Genomic DNA, 8981 nt, shown 5'->3' with positions numbered 1-8981 from the left:
GAGAAATTTTAAAGACAATTTAGAAATGTGCCAGAAAGACGATATTTTCAACTAGAAAAATATTGTTTTCGCACGGATACTCTCTCTCTAATAAAACTTTCGTAAATAAAAATATCTAAAAATGTGAGTGATGGCCGTAATCAAAGAAAAAATTGTTTGACATTCTACCTACGCCATACAAAATTTTCTCTTCCCTCTCTCTCCTGAAACAACACATGTATGGAGTGTTTGGTACGAAGGAAAATATTTTTCGGAAAATGTTTTTCAATTTTTTGGTTGGTTTAAATGTTTTGGAAAACATTTTCCTTATGAACTCATTTTCCTCCAATTGGAGGAAAATGTTTTCCTTATCAAGAGAAAGTGAAAATATTTTCCAAAACTCCTTCTCAACCTTTCCCACCCTCACCAACCCACCCTACCCCTCTCTCCAAAAAAGACTTTTTATTTTAAATTCTAGTTTTTCCGCTACCACCCACCCTACTACCCCTCCATCCCATCCATCCCATCCATCCCACACCCCTTGCAATTTTTTTTTTACCTTAAGAAGTCATTTTCCTTAATTTGCGTACCAACACTGGAAAATGAATAAAATTACTACTTATTTTCTAAGAAAACATTTTTTTGGAAAATATTTTCCACGGAAAACATTTTCTTGGAAACCAAACACACCAGTAATGTGAATCATTTTCTGCTTTTGTTCCCTCTTTTCACTTATCCTTCTTTCCCAAAGGAAGTTACAAATTGCATAGTAGAAGAGAAGGTATCATTGCCAGAATATATGAAGTATGAACTAAGGTGCTTAACAGTTAATAAGCGTCCAAATCTTAGTTAACTAGACACACGAGTCTTTAGAACGTTCCGGTGAGAGATTCGTAGACTATGAATCAGTGGCCAAAACAAATTTTTATGCTAAAATTGAAAAAGAGACTACTCCTCATTATCTTACTAGCATATGCTTGAAGTTTTACGGGGAAATTTCAAGAGCTTGTAATTATGTAGGAACATCACTATCTTGGAAATAACAAAATGGAACCGGGCAAGAAAGTTAACAATGATTAGGCATATGTAAATAAAGTAAAACAAAATGGTCTAATCCAACTTAAGAATAAACCCCAAAAGCTAAAGTCGTCCGAGGTTGCCGATTCTTGAAATTAGATTTCAAAGCAGAACAATGCGCAATCTTGACACCACTCACATATCTGAATTCCTTGGTCTCAATCCTGAGTCCGGACTATGGCCAGCTTCTGATTATTATTTGAGCAAATAAATGCTAAACTAATTATTGATAATAAAGAAGGTAAATTTTAGCCAAACATAATTAATTTCAGATCTAAGCATATTAAGTGCGAAATAACCAAGAGTAGAAATGTATAAGTTTTATTAATATGATAATCATACACCAAACACGAGAGATGAACTTACATCCAGAGCAGAGATACATCATAAACGAGGGAGCCAAGAAGGGGAAGAGAAGTAACGGTTGATAAACGAGGGATTCCTCTTGTTTCCTCTGCTGTGGTTGCTCTCCTTTGTAAGAACCCCCCTTTCTCTGAGCTCTCTCTGCCCATATATATAGTTCCTTTCCTTTTTTATCCAATGGTCTTTGACCGGCGTGCTTTCTTACGACTGTACCTTTTGTCGTTGCTCAAACACAATGCTTGTTCTATGATGTACGCTTTCGACGATTTGACCCCGACGATGGCCGATGTGCTTTTTGCTATCTCGTCCCCTGGGCATGATTATAGCTTGGTCGACCCCTTATCGTTCCTCTTGGGGACGACCTCTACCGTCAGATTTTAACCCATACAGTTAGTCCCTCTATCCGTCGAGGTCTTCACTTAGCGGGCTCTGTCGATTTGAAAGTTAGGAGAAATCTGAATGTTTACACCTTGAGCGAGGCCTTTAGGTCGAGGTGATGGCGTGACGCTTCAATGATACCATTGAACCGTTACGTCCGTTTGGAGTCGAACCGTTACATCGATTCAATACATCATGAATAGCCACTGTCATTAAGGCGCACGTTTCTTATGAATCATATCGTTTCTTGTGCCCTATCAGTTTTGATTGGCGGCTCTTGGGTTTTCCGCTCAGGACATTTATGTTCCTATAAATAGGGAGAAAACACCATTCTATTGCCACACTTTTCGACTTATCAAAGGAGTTTTGCAAGCCTTTACCTTCTTCAATACTTCAAATTTCTGCGTTCATTCTCCTATTAGACATAAATTGACGCCACCATTTTCTCTCTCACCCTTTTTCTTACTCATTTATTTCAGCTAATCGAGACAAATGGCTGGTACTTCTTCCCACACTTACAGACCCGTCGAAGCTCCGGTGCCGGAAAATGACGCACCTATTCTCGGAGAAGGAGCGAAGGCGGCAGAAGATGAGGGGTTCCAACAACGACTGAAATACTGCCCCGTCCGGGAAAATTATGGAATGATTTTAACAGCCCCGCCGGAGAAGAGCCAGAACTTGCGTCATCTACCATGGATAAAGCAACGATTGTGGCGCTCAAGACCAAGTGGGGAATTCTGAATCATATTGAAATGATTCCGGCGACGATAATGGACATTCTGCATCTGCACCGCCCAGAGTACTGCACATTCTACGCGTACCCTTTTGTTATTGGGTATACGCTTCCGCTTCCCTCCCAAGTGATCGACTTATGCTGCTACTACGAGGTGTGCCCGGCTCAGCTTTCACCGTACGTGTACAAACTCTTCCTCATGCTGCTCAAGTACGCAGAGCTGGCCAATTGAAAGGTCACTTTGGGGCATATGCTTAATATTTTTGCTCCCCAACTTATTCAAGGCTCAATGATCCACATGCGTCACCGAGGGACAAATAGATTGGTGGTGAAGATGGACGACAAGGCTAATCGTCATTTCTGGGAGGGTTATTTCTTTGTACGGACCAAGCACCTTGTGGCGGACCTAGCAGGGCTTCCCGAGACGTGGAACTTCGCCCATAAGTTTTCTTTTGTTTAATTTACGACTTCCCTTGAGGCGGTGGTCGACCGTTCCTCTTTAGGTGGTATTGCTAATTCGTTTTCCGCGTTCGCAACCGAGAGATTGCCTCCCCCGCTCGTTGATGACATCAACGAATAGATTAATGCTATTCTTTCCCATACGGTGGGAGCCCGTGAGTGGGCGTCCTTCTATGAGAGATACGGGCGTAATCCACTCACTGGTAAGTCGTCCCATTGCAATTTCCTTGTTCTTTGTCTTGTAATTTGATCTCGTTGCTTACATGAACTTTTTTCTCGTTTAACAGGGAGAGTGTGAAGGGTGAGGGCTCCTCCACTCGCGTTCCATCAACGGGCGCCTTCTGCCCGGCCCGCACCGAGGTTCGCTGCCCAGCCTACATCAAGAGCTGCTCAATATACTCCTATGGGCGGGGCCGTGTGCATGGTAATTATTCCTCACGTTGAGACTCCGGCTCCTTCTGCCTGCTCAATGGGTGAATCTTACCGTGCTGGCGATGGGGAGGGTCCGTCGAAGAAGCGGCGAGTAGAGTCTGAAGTGGCTCCTTCAGCCGCAGTGCCTTCGGGGGGTGACCTTCCCTTGACAGTGTTTGAAATTGGCGGTGATGCTAACCCAGCGGCAGAGGCAAACTAGATGGACGAGGACAACCCGAATACAGAGGCTTCGGCTGTTGTGATTGATCAACAGGCTATGACAACGGGAAGTCGGGGCCCCGAGGCCGCTGTTGCCGCTTTGGGCAGGCCTTCATCTTCCGTACCGAATCGAGCTTCTTCTTTGACCGCAGAGAGGGGAAAGGGTGTCATGGTCGACGACTACGAGTCTGACTCTGACCTCGACCCTGATGATGTCAAGATATTTGAGGAGGGCTTTACCCGTACTGTGGTAAGAGCAGGAGGTACCTTCCATATACTTGAGATTTTGTCGGAGCTTAACCTTCTGCGGGACACGGAAGGCTTGGTATCGCAGTTTGACCTTTTATGCTATGCCGCAGAGTGTGAGGCTCTTCGGGACGTCAATGACGTCGAATTGATGCATGAAGTGGCTACTATGGGCCTGAGGGTAAGTTTCTCCTCTTTGTTTCTTTTTTGTGTTCCTTCTGTTTTTGGCGGCATTGGCCTTTACTGACTCTTTTTTTTGGCTCAGTCTTACATGATGGAGATTGAAAGTGCTCGCAGGGTCGACACTCGGGCCAAGATTTTTCTGATGATTTTGGAAAAGTATCGGCGCTACCGCAACAAGTGCCGTGAGATGCATGAGCGGCTCAGGGTGAGCGCCAGTAATAAATCTCTTGAGGAGGAGATGGAGAAAAAGGATCAGGAGCTGATGCAGTCCATTGTTAGGAACAGTGAGCTCGAGGAGCTACTTCGTGTAAAGGACAAGGAACTCGAGTTGGGAAAGGGGGTCGCCGTAGAGTGTGAGCATCTTCAGGCGAAGGTGCTGTCGTTGCAGTTCGAGCTTGATCAAAATGCCGTCAAGGTTGAGGCTTTGAGTGTGGAGTGGATGGGGAAATTAGCCGAGCTGGAGAGAAAAGTGTCCGAGTTGGAGAGTGCCGAGAGTGCTTGGGCATCGACTTGAGCAAGGGCGACGACGTTGGAGGAACTATCGATGTCCTTCAATCCGAGCAAGAATCCGAGAGGGCAACGACCACGCTAAGGGATGCGATTCTCAAAGAGCGCATTGGCGAAATTGACCGGGAAGCTTCAAACTTGGGAGATCGGGTCGCTGTACTTGAGGTCGAAAAGGCACAATTGTTGGCGCAAGTTGAATCTGCCTCTGCTGCTGTGCCTCGCCACTTGCACGAGCTCTGGGTTCATGCCAAGGCCCAACGGAACATATACAAGAGTTTGTGAAAGGCGGAAAATATTTCTGAGGCCGCTTATGAAGGAGCCCAGACGAAGGCACGCGAGGCTCGTGTCAATTGCGGCTACGATCTTGCGACACCAGAGGCCGACATGGATGCTGATGCTGAGGAGAAATTTCCTAGAGATAATGATGGGGAGGATGACTGTGATGATGCCGAGTGCAAAGTTACTACCTTAGTCTATGTTTTTTTTTGTTTTGCTTTGTTCTTTTTTTTGTACTAGGCCGGTTTTGGCCGTGTATAAGGTGCGGCCGTTGCGCAAGTGTATAAATAAAAAGGTTGTTTCATCGTTGTACGTCCTTTGTATTTCTCTCCCTTCCCCTTGCTTTACAATTTTTGCTTTGGCATAGACCTCTGGATTTGCATATATGGGCGAGATTGACTTTTGATTTGTCGCTTTAGGCGGAATCATCTTTGATTCAAACGAGGTTGAATTCGGATTCGTCATTTTGGACGAAGTTAGTTTCGACTTGAATCATTCGAGGTAGATTGAACTCAGTTGTTGATTTAGGCGAAGTCGACCTTTTCATATGTATTCGAGCGAGGTCAAACCTAGGACTTGGAACGTAATCAATTTCTAACTTATTTGGACAAGTTCGAGAAACAAAAAACAATAAGTTTTTGTTTGACGACGACCGATCCCGCAAAGGCGTTATTGCGAGTAAGACTGGAATGTTAATCCATGTAATTCGAGCGAGGTCGAGTTTTTCTTTAGGTGATGGCCCTTGGCTGTAGGGGTGTTATTTCGAGTTAAGGTCGAAATATTAACCCGTTGTGATTCGAGCAAGGTCGAATTCTTCTTTTGGCGATGGCCCTTGGACGTAGGGGTGTTATTTTGAGTTAAGGTCGAAATATTAACCCGTTGTGATTCGAGCAAGGTCGAATTCTTCTTTTGGCGATGGCCCTTGGCCGTAGGGGTGTTATTTCGAGTTAAGGTCGAAATATTAACCCTTTGTGATTCGAGCGAGGTCAAAATTTTCTTTTGGTGATGGCCCTTGGCCGTAGAGGTGTTATTTTGAGTTAAGGTCGAAATATTAACCCGTTGTGATTCGAGTAAGGTCGAATTCTTCTTTTGGATATAGCCCTTGGCCGTAGGGGCGTTATTTCGAGTTAAGGTCGAAATATTAACCTGTTGTGATTCGAACGAGGTCGAATTCTTCTTTTGACGATGACCCTTGGCCGTAGGGGCGTTATTTCGAGTTAAGGTCGAAATATTAACCCGTTGTGATTCGAGCACAGTCAAATTCTTCTTTTGGCGATGGCCCTTGGCCGTAGGGGTGTTATTTCGAGTTAAGGTCGAAATATTAACCCGTTGTGATTCGAGCGAGGTCGAATTTTTCTTTAGGCGATGGCCCTTGGCCGTAGGGGTGTTATTTCAAGTTAAGGTCAAAATATTAACCCGTTGTGATTTGAGCAAGGTCAAATTCTTCTTTTGGAGATTGTCGTTGGCCGTACGGGTGTTATTTCGAGTTAAGGTCAAAATATTAACCCGTTGTGATTCGAGCGAGGTCGAATTTTTCTTTTAGCGATGGCCCTTGGCCATAGGGGTGTTATTTCGAGTTAAGGTCAAAATGTTAACCCGTTATTGTAAGCACGTGATTTTTGCCCTATATGAGAATTACTCCCAAAAAATTCAAAAAATAAAATAATTTTTCTTGGTGTGCAATTTTTGTGATATTTTGTATAACTATTTGTATGTTTGTATATGCATGTTTATTTGTTAAATTAATAAAAAAATACAAAAATAGGCATCTTTTGCATTTTTAGCATTTAATGTCCAAATGAACAATTTTATGCTTAATTATTACTTAATTGTGCGTTAATTGTTATTGGAAGTTAATTTGCGCTTTTATAACTTAATTTAGTTCTTAATAATAATTTAAGTACTTTTATAATTTAGTTTTAGAAAAATAAAAGAAGAAAAGAGAACAAAAATACAAAGAAAAATCGGATTGGGCCACTTCTTCAATTTCAAACCACAGGCCCAAATAATTGCCCAACTTTCCCCATGACCCGGTCCGTTTCAAACCGGGTCGACCCGGTCCGCTCCATTAACCCAACACCCCATCTTCATTTTTGTCCAACACAAAACAAAACCAAAAAAATAAAAAATAAAAGGTGAATTATCACTATTAATAGTTTTATTTTTTGTTTTTTTTATATATAAAAAAATCCGAAAATATTTTATTTTATTTTTTTATTTTTATTTTTAAAAAATATATATATAATAATTTCGGGAATGATTTTAAAAAAAAAGTAAAAGAATGTAGAAAATTTAAAAAAAAAAAAGTTTTAAAAAAAAATTTAAAAGTAAAAGAAGGTTGGAATTAAAAAATAAATATAAAGGTATCTGAAAATTTAAAAAAATTTAAAGTAATTGAAAGTAACATTTTTAAAAGAAAAAGAAAAGATAGTGGTTTGTTTTTTTAAAGAAAAGTTAAATAAAGTGAGATTCTCTTTTAAAAAAAATAAAAAGTGGGATTTTAAATAAGATAAAGTAATTAAAGTTGGAATTTTAAAAATAAAAGTAAATAAAGGTGGGATTTCTTTTTCTAAAAAAAATAAAAGCAATTTGTAAGTGGGATTTCTTTTAATTTTGCTATAAATAGAAGAGAAAATTTAGGAAGAAGGGGTGGAAAAAAGAGGAAAAACTAGATAGAGAGAAGAAAAAAAGAGGGGGCGGAGTGAGAAGTATACACTCGATATACATTCTGGATACACTGAATATACAGGGGCAGAATTCATTTTGGAGAGTTTTGAAGTTGAAAAAGAATAGTTACTGTTTCATTGCCTCGCTTAGTATCTGAAATAGTCAGAACCTTCCTGCCTTTTACTTCTTCTCTATACTTGGAGTCGTTTATAGTCTCCTGGGTTTTCTGCTATTCCTACTGTTACTGGTCTATTCCTGTGTTGCTGGACTGTCGTTGCTGTGCTGCATTGTTACTACTGTTGCTGCTTCTCATCTTCATCTTCTCTTGTTTTCCAATACCAGGTACACGAATGTAATACTAGTTATTGCAAGCTAAAAATGTGGAAGCATGAATACATATGAAGAATCGAATTTTGAAGTTTTAATTTCGCTTTTTCTCTGTTCCTTTTATTGATTGTATTTAGGCTATTTTATGTATTATTGAATAATAATTGGAATAAGAGAAAATAACATAAGTTAGTCTTTAATGAATCGGCTTGGCAAAACGGGTTAATTCACTAGCTACGAAGGTTCTAAGATTATCAACAGTAGGTTAATCGTGAACAAGTACTTAAACTTAGCTAAGACATGAATTTGAACTAAATTTCGTGAATTAGGTATTAAGGCATGATTTGAGTTCAAACAAAATTAGAAGAACGTTTAAGTCTAATAAACTTTCTATTAAGCTTTAGTAATTATGGTTAAATCCAGTTTCAAATGGTTGTGAATAATTAATTCCAATAGTTTTATTTTTATATATAACAATGCGAGCTTCAATCTAACTATATTTGATTCTTTTGAATATTAGTTGTCGAATTTTTATTTTATTTATAATTTCGAAATTTTTTAGTAAAATTCTTGTTCATCAATATTTGTATTAATATAGCAATTAGTATGCCATGCTTTCTTAAAAAAAAAAGAAGCTCGTAATTAATTAGGATTTTCTTTATTTATTTTAGAGACTAATTTTAATAGAAAAGGTGTAGTCGCTTTAGGATTTGTCCATTTAAAATAAATGAGATGAGCCTCGCCTAGTAAAATGTATAGATTGCGGGGCCCTCACAAATGTATGTGTTAATTACTTAGAACTCGGGATCGGCCGCTTAGCGAACTTCACGGCCTTTTCTCAAAATAACCCTGCGCTAGTCGCTTTAGGCGCGTATTTAATAATGTTATCTCCTTAAACTCGGGTGCACATTTATGTGACCCAAATCCAAATCTCAACCGAGTCGAGATATGCCAAACAACTACGGGTGCATTGATGTAACGTGGTTCGAGATATGTTTCCACGACGTTGCAATTCTCGTAAAATAATAACAATAAGTAAGAAATCGGTAAAAAGATAAAATTTTGCACATAAGTTCATATTTGTATAAAATCAGATAATCAAGCCGAATATAATAGTTGAGCGACCGTGCTAGAACCACGGAACTCGGGAATGCCT

The sequence above is a fragment of the Nicotiana tabacum genome, chromosome 16 (genome assembly GCF_000715075.1).
Source record: "Nicotiana tabacum cultivar K326 chromosome 16, ASM71507v2, whole genome shotgun sequence".
Lineage (NCBI taxonomy): Eukaryota > Viridiplantae > Streptophyta > Magnoliopsida > Solanales > Solanaceae > Nicotiana > Nicotiana tabacum.
This window is presented reverse-complemented; position numbering follows the sequence as displayed.